Here is a 14,490-nt window from a genome sequence, read left to right as displayed (position 1 = left end):
CCTTTTCAGATTGGCTTCTTTCACTTAGTTATATGCATTTAGGATTCTTCCATGTTTTTTTGTGGTTCATAGCTCATTTCTTTTTAGTGCTGAAAAACATTCCATTGTCTGGATGGACCACAATTTTTTTTTTTTTAATCCCTTCACCTACTGAAAGAATCTTGGTTGCTTCCAAATTTTGGCAATTATGAATTAAGCTGTATAAACGTGTGTGCAGATTTTTATGTGGACATAGTTTTCAGCTCAGTTGGATAAATACCAAGGAGGGCGACTGCCGGATCATACCGTCAGAGCATGTTTAGCTTTGTAAGGAACTGCCTGTCTTCCAAAGTGGCTGTACCATTTTGCATTCCCACCAGCAATGAAGGAGCGTTCCTGTTGCTCCACATCCTGGCCAGCATTTGGCACTGTCGCTGTTCTGGATTATGGCCATTCTAACAGTTGTGTAGTGGTATCTCATGGTTGTTTTAATCTGCATTTCCCTGATAACATAAGATGTGTAGCATATTTGCATATGCTTATTTGCCATCTGTATATTTTCTTTCGTGAGGTGTCTGTTGAGGCCTTTGGCCCATTTTAAAATCAGGCTATTTAAATTACCTTTTAATAGCTCCGAGACCAGACCGAAGAACCAAGGATCAAGGTGTGCACTATTCATTTTTGCATCCCAAGAACTTCAACACCAGGCACTCTCTCACTCTCTGCTTAACACATCCCAATAACAACAGCTAATACTTCTGTAGCGCTAAGCACCTGTGAGGTTCTGCCCCACCTAAATTGCAAGGCATCACGGCGCAACCCAATGGAGCAGTGTTACCATCGCCAGCACTTTACAGGTGAGGAAACTGAGGCAAAGAGCTCTGAAATGGTCTGAAAGAAAGCTCAGAGACTAAAGTTTTTAAAAATGAAAAGAAGTTTACTTGCAAAGAAGCTCCAAGGGAATCAGACTTTAGGACCAGCTCTAAATTAAAAAAGAACATAGTAGGTATTTCAAGGAAAAGATGCAGCACGGCCAATTTACATTAGGCTGCTCATGGCCGAAAGGCCCAGTTTTCTTATATGATTATCACATCCACAAACGCTATGCCATATCTTCAGAATCAGTATGGCTAAAGACAGAGATACAGTTGTCTTCATTCAGGAGAATGTTTGCCATAGAGTGGGAGCAAAGTATTTTTTCTAATTGCATTTTATAAAGACAAGTGCCTTATTCTTTCCTAAATTCTCAAATGGAGACATAAATGAGCATCTTTCCAAACTCTCACATTATAAGTGAAAGAGGGGGCCGGCCCCGTGGCCGAGTGGTTAAGTTCTCGTGCTCCGCTGCGGCGGCCCAGGGTTTCGCTGGTTTGGATCCTGGGCATGGACAAGGCACCGCTCATCAAGCCACGCTGAGGCGGCGTCCCACGTGCCACAACTAGAAGGACCCACAACTAAAATATACAACTATGTGCCGGGGGGATTTGGGGAGATAAAGTAGAAAAAAAATAAAGAAATAAGAGAACATTGTTAATGCAATTAATTCATTGATTCATGTGTCAGAGTTTATTCTTTCAAAGAGAGTACCTGAACATGTAATAAAAGAATCATACATACATATATATATATATATATTTGAAAACAGATATTGAACTACAGACACACAGACCCAGGGAGAGATGTAAAGGGACAGAACTAGACCAGTGGTTTTGAACTGGGGTGATTTTGCCCCATGGCACATATTGCAATGTCTAGAGATACATTTTTTTTCTCATGACTGGGGGTGGGAGGGTTGCTACTGGCATCTAGTGGGTAGAGACAAGGGATGCTGCTAAACAGCCTACAATGCACCTGACAGTCCCATAAGAAAGAATGACTGGGCCCAAAATGTCAATAATGCCGAGACTGAGAAATCCTGAAGGAGACACGTGTGGATAAGACGCATGCAGACATACATATGGAAATAAAATTCTAGCCCTAATTTCATACAGTTGTTCAAAAAAGAAGAAACTTCCTCTTTTTTTTTTTCAAAATTGTGGAGTAATAGGGACCAGCCCAATGATACAGCAGTTAAGTTTGCACGCTCTGCTTCCGCAGCCCCGGGTTCGCTGGTTCCAATCCTGGGCAGGGACATGTGCACTGCTCATCAAGCCATGCTGTGTCAGGCGTCCCACATATAAAGTAGAGGAAGATGGGCACAGATGTTAGCTCAGGGCTAATCTTCTTAGAAAAAAAAAAAAAAACATTGTAGAGTAATAAATGGGACTAGAGTATGCAAATCTTGCCCTATTAAAAATAGGTTAAAAAAAATCCATGGCTCCTGAATAACAGGAAGATCAAAATGCAAATAGATGTCTGTTCTACTGTATTCTCACCTCTAAATGTTTCTCTATGCTAAACGTGATACTTACCAAGTGAATACATTCTGTCCAGAATTTTTTTTTATTCCTTTGCAGCTGTGAGGACATTATATCCTAACTTTGGACACAAAAATATGGAAACAACAATGAAAAAAAAGATATTCCCTACTTTCTCTTAGATTCTGGCCCAGTGGGAAAATAACTTCCCAGATGTAGGCCATTCCTGGAATGATCAGCAAATAGGTTTGGCAGTGCAGCTTTCAAAATGGTACAGCCAAATGTCAAAATAACAAGAGAGCGAGGCAAGGAGACGGAGAGAGGGAGGGAAAAGGAGAGAAGGGGAATTGGTGACAGAAATGGAGGGAGAATGAATTTCCATCCAAAGATATGCTGGGATGTCCGCCAAACCTCTGCTGAGGGCCAACTATGTGTAAAGATGTAAGGAAGGGGCTGTGGGGTACATATTTCAGATTTTAAAGGCAAAACTCTAGTTCTAAAGGGTGTACCCACCTTCAAACAATCACTATTTTCAACAGTGGATGGCACCTTAGGTTATTTCTCTGTACTTCCCTGCCACTGAAGACATTAAAAAAGAATGACAGTTACCAAAACATTTTCAGAATAACTGGTGTCCTCTTTTCTTCTCACCCTTTCTGAAAGGAATCAGTAACTTGTGGGTCGACTTGGCATTCTCGTTGTTAACAGACATCATTCCAACTCTTGAAGGCAAGCCCAAGTTTGTGTTCTGCAGTTTGTAACTGTGCCTCTATTGGAATCCTCCACATGTTGGACTGTTGGGCGAGACTGGGTCCACCCAGATGCCTGGACACCATGTGATGTCCAGATGGCTGGGAGGTCTTCTGCTCCTTGTTTCATAGGAAGTTACTCCTCTCTGGTGCACAAAATGCTGTTCACTGGGGAAATGGCCATCGAGTGAGGGATAAGACATCAGCAAACAGGTCCAGAAGGAAGTAGCATGAAGGATAAGCAGTGCAAATCTGAGTATCTCAACAGAAACCGTTTGCTCAGAGATTTCTTGGGAAACACTTCCACATTTCCCAATGTGGGGATTATTATTATTCCCTGATGACTGTAAGGGGTCTGGGTATGTGCATCGTACAGGGGTCTGCTCATCAAATGGAAAGGAAGCTAGTGGCCCTGGAGTGCAGGGCTCCTTGGCGTATTTGGTCATTGGGACAGCACTGGGAAACCTGTCCAGGGGACAGGGTGACACATAATATAAAGTATGTATCTTCTTTGAAATCTCTCTTGATATTTTAGGTTTGCAAGCCTTTGTCAATTTTCTTTCCAGTCCACAAAGTATAACAAATAGGATGAATTTCAAAAGAGTGCTATTACTTGCAATAGTGTAAGCATTTAACGACAGGAGCTGAGACGTTTAAATCTAGAAAGGGCTGTCTCTCTCCATTATGTGTTAGTAGAGAATTAAACAAGTGTTGATAAACTTACATCGGAGGAACCACTCACACTAACCCAGCAGGGACACAGCTAATAGGTGAAATCACCTTTACCCTGGAAACTTCATTTTTGCTTGCATTTAGACTTTCTCAACATTTCAGTCTTTCTTTTAGAGAAGTTCTCAGTAACCTCCCAACTGAGCATGTAACCCATCTGGTTTGCCTTTAGATAAGCATGTCATTTGCATTGGAGAGAGGGAGAAACACCAAAACTAATGCAATGTGTTTCAAAATATGAATTCTTAATGCATTAGAATATTACAGTGAATTGAAAAAAGGTGTAAACTGAAAACAAACTATGGAGAAAACATCTCTAAATTTCATAAGTAAATGAATTTCCATCATTTCTCTTGTCCCAAGCGCTAGTACGATTGATGCCATTTTTGGAAGGTGATGGATTACTCTGCAAAATGAACGCTTCCCATTTCATTAAACGGATTCATTGGTTATGTTTTCATGTCTGGATTTATGAAATTGTCACCTCTTTGAATATTACAAGAAATTAGCTATGAAATTTAAAAAGTCATCAGTGATCACCAGACACTAAATTGAGGGGCAATATGCACTTGTGTTTGCTGAAGGTGATTTAAGATCATGTACATACCAATTTGGATAATGTACTTCCTTAAAATAAAGAATCTGATCACCAGACATCATGCGACTTTTTAAGTAGTGACAATATATGTGCCTTCTCTTTCAAAGAAAGACGGTAATAAGAAAAACTAAATTATATATTTTGGAGGTCACCCTACACAGAATATTATTTTCTCAACTTGGCAAAATACTAACAACTTGGAGAGCAAAAAGTTTATTAAATGACAGAAGTTACAATTTCAAACAAAAGGACAAATAGAATGTGAATTAAGAATCGTGGTTAGCTTTTTTTTCCCTCTTGATCCTGCTTGATGCGTTATTGTCTCTCAGAGTCCCCTGAGGATAGATTTTAGCACTTTGGGGATGAAAGAACCCCCATTCAGCACCATTTTCATGTGCAGCCTTGAGAATTTTCTAACTTCTCCTTTTCTCAGAATGCCTCCTTGTCCAACTTTTATATCTCACAGAGACCATAGAGAGAATCATAAAGTGTAAACATACGCACACACTCCCAAAGCCAAAACAAAAGGAAAGAAAGTAAGCATATGAGGCGCACCGAGTTCTTGGGAGTAGCTGCCACACACATATGAGCCACAAGGACCACTTGCTAATACTCTACATGTGTCCCACCGCCGTACAGAACAGCAGGGAGCCAAGGACAAAGGTCAAGGCTAAATATGGAGGCTTCTGTCATTCCCAGAAAACAAACTCATCTTCCATGACATCAAGGAGAACAGCCGTTCCTGGGACATTTCTGCAAGGATCACAATAACACTCTGCTATTTTGTTAGACAAGTGGAAATTTTGGTGGACCTCGACCAAGTCAATTTGTAAGAGGAAAAAAATACTCTTCATCTAAGAACTTAGGATAATGTGTGAACTGATTATATACGAAGATTTAAAAGATGACTCATGACTATAATAGTTTGTTTCTTCACTTCAACAACTCTTTGCCACTATTTACTTAAATGTCCCTCTCTCTGGTAGAAAATAATTCTCTTGAGGGCAACAGGCACATCTCACTTCTGCCGGGTCCCCACAACCTAAGCCACCTGAGAGACGACTATGTGTGACAGGTTCATGTTGATTGGAAGAAGGATTTGGGTGGACAAAGGCACAGGAGAGGCTGCTGACGGACTGCTGTTTTTAAGGCTTTTTCTATCATACCAGCAGCCTTTCAATCATCCACAGCTGTGCCACTCTGGACACAGTGGTGCCTCCAGGAGCCGATGAGAGAATGGGAAACGTAGGACTATTACCCCCCAAACTCCATGATTCTCGGTTATGCTGCAGTTGATATTTCCACTCTGCCTCCTCTCATTGTTAACATCCTGAGAAGCAGGTTGTGTAGTATAAATATTTGGGAATATGATAATTACAGTTTGAGTCTCTGCTCTGAAGCCTTGGTTATCTCACTTCCAGACTTTCAGCCTTCCTATCTGTAAAAGAAAAATAACACTCCTGACCTCAGAGATTTGCTATGAAGGTCAAATAGATACTTTACGTGAAGTTACTTTGTCAACACCAAGACATTACAAGATGCAGTGCTAAATACCTTCCATCCTGTGGACCAGTGATTCAGGAGAGTTTCGTACTTTGGGTCCACCCCCACTGACTCAGACTGGGGTCCTACTGTCAGCCAAAGTGTAATGGCAGCGAGATGGCATGGGCAGCCTCCTTCTTACACCTTCTTGTACTCCTCTGGGGCTCCTTCTTAGGAGTGCTAGCAAGGATCCCCACAGAGATCAACTGAAGAGCGTTGGAGCCCTCGGGAGTGTAGCCTGAGGTCCAGCTCGATCAGCAAGAACGGGAAGAAGAACTGTACACACACCTCTAAGTGTGATGACCTGCTCTTAACCCGTCCCACAGAACAACAGACTTGAGCTCTGGGACAGCTCTCCCCGCATTCCCAAAGCCTGGCTGCAAGCTGAGGCGCTGATGCTGTGTCATGTCCATAGAAGCCGCTGGCAGTCCACAAGAGACAGCCCAGACTGTTGCAAGGATGCTGTATTTACTCACATTGGCTGGTCTACGCTGGAAGAGGCCAGCTTTGAAGGTTCCGCTCAAGTGTCACGTCCCCTAGGACACTTTCCCCCTCCTCTGAGATCTCACACAAATAAGTCTATATGAGCTGTCACTCGTGGACTGAGTTGTCTGTTTACAAGTCTTGGCCCCTCCTGGACTATAAATTCCTGATGAGCAGGGATTTTACAGTCTCATCTTTGAAACTGCAGCAATCCATGGATATTAGCTGAAATAAATGGAAGTGATTAAAACTGTGTTGTTTTTTTTTCCTAAGGGAGAAACAGATCCAGCATCTACAATCTGTGATTCATATTAAAATGAGCCATAAACACTCCTGCCTAGTTCCCCTTTACTTATTGGCTGTTGGGATCACTACTGTTATCTAACCCACTCTACCATCAGGAAAACGCCTCCCATACCTCTTTGAAACCATGTGTGAAATCTTCTAGGAACACAGAGGGGATTCTGGGTCCTGGGAGACGCGGCTCCCTGCTTGCTTGCTGAGTAAATCTCTAGGTGGTTAATATCTGAATTAACTATCCTTGCCATCTCCCTAGACCCGCCAGGGAGTCCTGTAGTTAACGATGTCCCCTCACCCCATCTGCTGTCTACCTACCATACAACTACTTCAAGCTTCCCTTAATAGTATATATTTTTGACATTTCACTTAATTCTGGACAATGAAGGAGCACGATGTGCTTATAAATTGGGCTCACAATATGAAATCTTTTTACTGAAATCCTCTGGAGATATAAGCTAAACTCAAATAAGAGAAAATGTTCTGCCTCTAACTGCTTCTTCATTTAGAGGGATTTTTTAAAGTTTGTATAAACTCTCAAGATTTTTTTTAAAGTGACAGAGGAAAAAAGTCTGAGCTGACAGTTGTGAAAGCTGGGCTCTATTTTTACTTCTTGTGTCTACTATCTGTACGTGCTTGCACGAGTTATTTCTATAAGCATCAAGTTGTCTCATCTGAAAAACAAAAGTGTTGAATGAATTGGACCAGGGATCTCTGAAGGGAGGTGTCTGAGATTGGGTTTCCTAGGAGCAGAGGCTGAAAAGGGGCTTTCTGGGTATGTGATCTACTGGTAGGGAAGCTCTTGATGGAAGGAGAGGGGAGGAGGCAGGAGGAGGAGCTGAGAAAGCTGAGTAGGGACGTGAGCTCAGCTGACCTGCATGAGCCTGGTCCCATGCAACGCTTTGGAGCATAAACTGTCCGGGAGAGTTGATCCCAGCAGGGGGCTGGCCTCCTGGATCCCCCAGCAGTGAGCCAATGGCCACGATTTGCCCTCATCAAGGGAGTAGGATACCCTGTCTTGCTGGCAAGATGACACCCATTGGCCGAAGGTTAGTCTCTGAGAAGCAGCAGCTGTAAGCTATTAGCAGCTGATACGGGAGCCTGGGGTTGCCGGGGTGAGGGACAGAAGGTCACCAGCAGCATGTACTGAGGAGGAATAGGTGTCTGTGACCTATTTTCAATATTTCAGAGAATCCAAAAAAAAGGACACAATTTCCTAAGATGATGGTGCAAAGATAACTAAAATGTCAAGATTATGAGTTTTATCAGTCTACTCTGGTAACGTGGGAGACCTCATGCTGATCCGAAGCTTGATAGAGTTATGGGTATATTTGATTAATGCAAAGAGGAAAAACTAAGTCATACTTAATAAATGCCATATGTTGACAGACAACACACTTTCAAAATACGGAGTCCAGGCTGAGTGTAATAGAAATGCTGAGAGGCGACCGGCTGGGGGAGTCTAAAAGGCCTCTGAGCTTAGACAAGGCAGCAAAGTATAAGTTCTGCAATAATTTGCACAAGGCCTTGCAATGGGGCATTTGCAATTTTCCCTGGTCCCATTTTTCATATATAAAACGTCTTTTGATAATATGGATATGCTTTGCTGATTGTTGCCCCCAGCCCCACCCTCCAAATTGTACAAGAGTAGAATTCTGTAAAGCAATGCAAGTGATTCATGGGAACTTCCCCATTTCTGAGTTCATACAAGCGATGCCCACTAACACGTTCACAAGTTTCTCTACCGGACCCTTCAGTTGTACGCCCATTCACTGAAACACACAACGGTGGATTGTACAATGAAATCCGGTGAATCCATTTCAAAGAAATAGAGTAACTTCCTAATTTTTGATTAAGTTTTTTAAAGGAGGAACACTTGCACCAACAGTAACTTTAACTTTTTAATTTAGACCTCCAGACACACATACATGTATATATTATATACACACACATATATATACAAAATATAAAAATGTTTAAATGTAAATATATAATTTCTCCTCTAATGATATAGTGCACAAAGAAATGAACAAGTCAATAACTGTTTTCTAATGTGTTTTTAAATGTTCTATAATAGTCACAATAAAGATAGACTTTTAAATCACATTCACAGAGAAACACTGTATTAAAAACTTGAAAATTTGCCATGAACAGCCTAATGTTTGATTTGGGTCAAATTCATGAATTCTTAGAAACCCGGCCAGAGATCCAGTGACCCAGAACCAGGAAAGAGAACGGCCAAATCTGAGGCCGGCCTTCTTCCCAATGACTCTGTCCACGCCCGGCCATTCCGGCACACAACCTAGACCGACTGCGGGGCAGACGGACACGCCAGGGCTGAGGACACTCACCACGGAACAGCTCCTCCCAAATCTCTGAGCAGGGGCCTGACTGTTGGCTGCTAAGCTTCCCCCCGGGCAAACTGTTTACTTTTCCTTGGAGGAGAGGCTGGTTCTCTAAGCAGAATGAGCTAATCACCAGCTTAGTCCTCTCCTTTGCCAAAACAAACAGTTTCCAATTACTGCGAGGAAAAGCCTCTGATCAGCTACCTAAGCGAGCCTATCAGTGGTATTCTATAGGGTGAATAATGTCCCATTAAGCAAGAATCTCTTAACACTAATAAAATTCTAGAACCCTAGGGCCAAGGCTGCCAGCAACCTGCTACTTATCTTCCAACAAGATTCCACCCACTTTTTCTCTGAGCAGTCCGGAATTCTGGCAGAGATAGATACACTCTCTCTCCTCTACTGCACATGAACTACTATTTGTCCTCAAACCCTATTTTCTTGAGCTTCCTTTGAGAAAACACAGGCAGAGGAAGAGCAGGTTCCAGGTCTGCTAATACTTAGTGGAATGACTTTATCTTTAAGGCTCCAAGATTCAGCTCCACTGTCGCCATCATGAGCAAAACCGGCAGGGGCGGTGGGGGGAGGTTCCCACAAGAAATGCCCCAATGTCTCAACTAGCATAAGAGAGGAAGTCACTCTCAAGGTAAATGAGATTCGCCTAAAGAGAGATAGAGCTTATTTCAGGCACAATCTTCTTCTTTTCCCTCTTCTTTAATCTTCTAGTGAAGGTGGGAAAACAAGCGTAGAGGAGGTTACCGCCAAGTGAGCACAGGTCAGCACTGAACACCGCGGACAGCCCTCTGAGGAACCGCCGTGCCAAGCGGGCTTCAGGCCTTCCAAAGGGCTCTGCACCCTTATATACAAGACCCAGACCAGGGCCAGCTTCATGGACACGTGACCAGTGCACACAGCCCATGCTCAGAAGGGGACCTGTGCCTGGGGTTTAACGCTCTTCAATCGCCATGCTGAAATTCTTAATGATTTTCTCCTTGAGTCCGTGTTTTGTACATTAAGTCTGATGGAAGTGTGGAGGCTTGGAGCCTCTGACCACACATGATGCTGCCTCCTACCTCCCCAGGAAAGGTTCTCGGTTGTCCACTCCCTCAGCCACTGGCACCTCAGTCCTCACCCAACCTCTCTCTCCTCACTCTTTGCCCTCAAATCACCGTCACACTGTGTCCCCTGCAGGGACCTGGATGTGGGTGCAAGGAGAGTCAGGGTTGAGCATGCATGCCCTGAAGTGTCCCAGAAGATAGTGGTGGTGTCCTAATCCCATGCTGGTAGCACCATGCTGTGTCCGGTGGGTGGCCAGCCAGAGCCCAAGACTCCACAGGAACAAACCTATTGCCCATCCCCGATGCAGGTACCAGTTGCATCCAGCAGAAGGCTGCAGTACACTTGGGAGTTGCCCATCTGCCATGGGTTGAGTGGCAGGAGGGGGAGACCCTTGGCTCAACTTCCTGAGGATCCATCTAGAACACAGTGCAGTGCATTGGTCCAGCAGCTGGGAGAATATGAGACCAGGCAAGTGTTATGCCTGAGCAAGCATGGGTGCACACCAGGCCCCAGGTACCTGTGAAGTTCTACACGCGTACAGGCATCCTGCAAAATCCCCTTTGGGGGGCCTATTGGGCACAACCCACACTGAGCACTTGGGGGGGGCCTCTCTTCCTCCTTCCCACCTTCCTGAGTCTGGCTTCTGCTTCTCCCTCCAGCCATCTCAAGGCACCCTCCAGGGAAGAGCCAGGAAATCTGAATTGGATGATGCTGGGGATTCCCCAGACAAGTGAAAGGCTCTGACATCTGTAACACTGCCCCTGCACAATATAACGATGAGCAGTAAAATCCCGCTAGTAACTCAATTTTTAAATTTTTCTTTAGTGAGAAGTGCACTGAACAGCAAATTTAAAACACCACGACAAGTTGAGAGAGAAGGACCACAGAAGGAAAACATGTTACATTTTAGCTCCTTTAACACTTTTTTTCTTGCTCTTGGAATAATGGACCAAACGTTTTCATTTTGCGCCAGGTCCTGAAAATTAGGTCAGTCCTGAAGTAAATTAACCAACTAAACAATGAAACCATAAAAATAAAAACAAACCCAAAAACTGGTAGCTGTCTTAGCTCAGAACTGAGCTTTGCCGTCTATGAGCTGTGTGACCAACCCACCTTCTCAGCACCTCACCCCCTTATCAATTACAGGAGAACACAGACGGTACTCCTCCATATGGTGGGTGTGGGGATTACGTGGTGAGACAGCCTTGTAAGACACCCAGAACACTGTCTGGTACTTCGTAATCTCCCAGTTAGCGTTAGCTCCTTTATCACCATCACTTTCGTTAGCCCCAACATGTTTTACGATCTCCACCCTGCTGGGCAGGTACTCATCTCCCAGTGGACACAGAGGAGGCTGGGAGTTCAGGAAAGCGGTCTGCCCAAGCGACCCATCTGCAAAGTGGCAAAGCCTGGATGCAGAGCAGTTCTGCCTGGCTCCAGAGCCCACTCCCCTGCTCCATACCCCACAGCTCGGAGCTCATCTTCATTCCACTGATAAGAGGATGTCCTTCCCAATCACCTCTGTTGGCAGGATTTTAACCACCCACATATATAAGTGTTAACCTGAAACTGCAAAGTGCCAAACGCCCTGCACAGGGCATCGTGGAGCTGGAGACTGAGCCCCTGGGAGGTGCTAACCTGTACTGCTTGTTTTCATGAATGAGGGGCAGCACTCAGCAGTGAAGCGATGCAATCGAGAATCCGTCTCCCTTTCAGTCTGAAATTCTAAGCTCTTCTAGGTCAGGGGCTGTGCCGGATAATTCAGACATCCCCCGTCACCATTCCCACCCCCGCGCATCAGTGTTGAGTCCCTTGCGCTTTCAGGCGTGGTTGACAGGTGAAGCTGAGCCAGCCCCACAGACACCAGGGGCGCACCATCTACTCACAGTCCTCCCGCCTTGTTGCTGCAGGGCTGGGAGGCGTTGGAAAGGGCACTGAATCGGGGTGGAGACCAGGCGATTCCAGCTTCTTCTGCAGGCCTGCTAGCCCAGGTCACTGCCCCTGGTGGCTCTGAGTCTCTGTCTGTACCATGAGTGCAGAGGTTGGGTTCTTCCTAGCCAAGGCCTGGCAGTTTTCACGCCTAAGAGTCCACACACTTGGCTGGCTCCAAGGCTGGCAGCAAGCCTTCTCCTAGCCTTAAAAAGATGCCTAGAACTGTGCAAGAGAAGTTGGAGATGGCAAATGCTCCAGAAACAGCCTTCAGCTTGGGCTTATTTGCACAAGTAGGTGCGGTGGGGTGACCCTGACAGAAGGCACTCTTCCAAAAGCTTCCTCTGGCCCCGCCTTCCCCACCCATTAATAAATACCATGTGCAGCGTAATGAGTTGGCTCCAGCTGATTCCTCCACCTCCCCCCAACCATTTAAAAAGGGGGAGGGCCAGGGAAGCTTGAGGTTTTATAAGGAGAATGTGTGGCTGTCTTTTCAAATCCTAAGAAAGCTTAATCCCTACAATTTAGATAAACCAAATAGGCATTATCAGGTTAGAGTTAAACCTCCAAGAATGGCTTTGCCATTGATTGCAAAAACAGCAGTTACTAAGTCCTAACTGAGTAATTTGCAGCTTATTTCACCCCAGCTAATTAAAATGTAATCAGGATTGTTTGGCAATGTGTGTTCTGTCAGCAGTTTTTCTTCAGAAGAGAAATCACGCCAAGAGACCACAAGAAAAGCCTTTCACGGGAATTGGCTTGATCTAAACTGCTTCTTTAGCCACCGAAACTGTAAAACAAATAAATTACAGCAACTGACAATTCAATAAAAAAAGAAAGAAAGAAAAGATACTCTTTCTCGCCGGGGATGGGCTGCTCTGTTTTGTTTTGTTTTCTGTTATTTAAACAATAGTGCAGCATCTTCTCAGGAGAGCGACTTTTAAGGCAGGGCAGGGCGGTTTTGAAACCAGGTGGCCGGGGAGGAGCCCTCTCCAGGATGTCGGCGTAATTTCACCGCAGGAGACGAGCACTGGGTTTTCGCTTTCCCTGAGGCCCAGGAGGACCGCAGAGCGTGCCAGTTTCTGTGAAACCCACTAGATGTTGCTTCTTTGACTGAGCACAAACAAAACCACACACTCGCGCACACGCAAACTTCGCGAGCTGGTTCATTCTCGGAAGATCCCAACTTCGAGTTCCCCTGATGCCATTCGGGGCGAGGTTTCATTAGCTCTCACGCCAAGATGAACCACCGGAGGGCGGCGGCGATTCGCCCCAAACTCCACCGTCATTACAACCGCCTCCTATCGCAGCTTAATTCCCAAGGCCGCCTGGCAGCGGGGAGGCCCCCTTAACCCAGCCCAGGTGGGAGGGACACCCAGTTTATTTCTTAAGGGCAGAGGGCTCGGCTTAGAACCCCGCGAAAGAGCCCCAAGTCTCCTTCCGGCCTCCGCAGTTTTCTTCGGGGCGAGAAGTTGCGATCTTGGAACAGGTGAGCAGCTAGAGATAGAAGTGAGAGGGCGAGGGAGAGAACGATAGCAAACGAGAGAAACAAGACGTTTGCGTGAAAGATTTCAGAGCGCGCGCGCTGGGACTGGCTGGGAAGGCAGCAGCCCGACGCAACTCCGCTGAGTCCGGGAACAGCTCCTGTGCGCCCACCCGCACCGGGGTGCCTGCGCAAGTCCGCGGGGATCCTCGCCACTATGGACCCCCTCCACAGGCGCCAAGTGTGCTTTTCCCCGAACCTCCTACACACCCTCGCTCACACACACACACACACACACACATACACTCCACTATCAAGCTGAAAGAACCTACGAGAGCAGGGGGGAGATATGGACCCCGGGACTCTTCTCGGAGCATCCAAACATGGCCTAAGTCCCGCATCGCTTGCATCTCTTCCCTTACTCTCCAGGCTATTCATTGACAAGGTCTGGAAGTTTTGGGGCTCTGAATTGGGGCGCGCAGAGCCACCCACCCCCCCCGGCCCACGCCCCAACACACACACTGTGGAACACACGACTTGACCCTAGTGCTCTGCCTGGGGCCCGAAGTGCGGGCCGCGAGTTCCGGGCTCGCCGAGTGTGAAAGCATCTCTCAACAGAGACAAAAGTGTCGGCCCGCGGGCACCTGCGGGGCTGGGCACCTCGCGCGGGTCCCCGCGCGCAGCTGCGTGCGCCTCACGGCCACGCGCAGTGCCGGCGCCGCCGAGGGCCCCGGAACGCCCGGGAGTTTGCGGGACTCGTCCTCAACTAACAAATCCACACACCCGCCCTCGGAATCCACAAAACTGCCCTCCCTCCCCAAAGAAATCGCCTTTCGTTTTCCGCTGGGAAGAAGGGGAGTTGGGGAAAGATGCTGCAGGCTTCATTTTCCTTTCGAGAGCAGGGAGGAGGTTGGAAAGGAGGGTTCGAGGACCCCGATAG

At 46.0% G+C, this 14,490-nt stretch overlaps 1 protein-coding gene across 1 annotated transcript in view; it reads right to left on the bottom strand.

The window, feature by feature from the left end:
- The window catches only part of ANOS1 (anosmin 1), a 179,382-nt gene that overhangs the window by 164,465 nt on the left and 427 nt on the right, over positions 1-14,490 (bottom strand). The window lies entirely within an intron of this gene.

Source organism: Equus quagga, chromosome 10 (genome assembly GCF_021613505.1).
Source record: "Equus quagga isolate Etosha38 chromosome 10, UCLA_HA_Equagga_1.0, whole genome shotgun sequence".
Lineage (NCBI taxonomy): Eukaryota > Metazoa > Chordata > Mammalia > Perissodactyla > Equidae > Equus > Equus quagga.
Note: the sequence above shows the minus strand (reverse complement) of the source record. Positions and strands in the feature narration are given on the sequence as shown.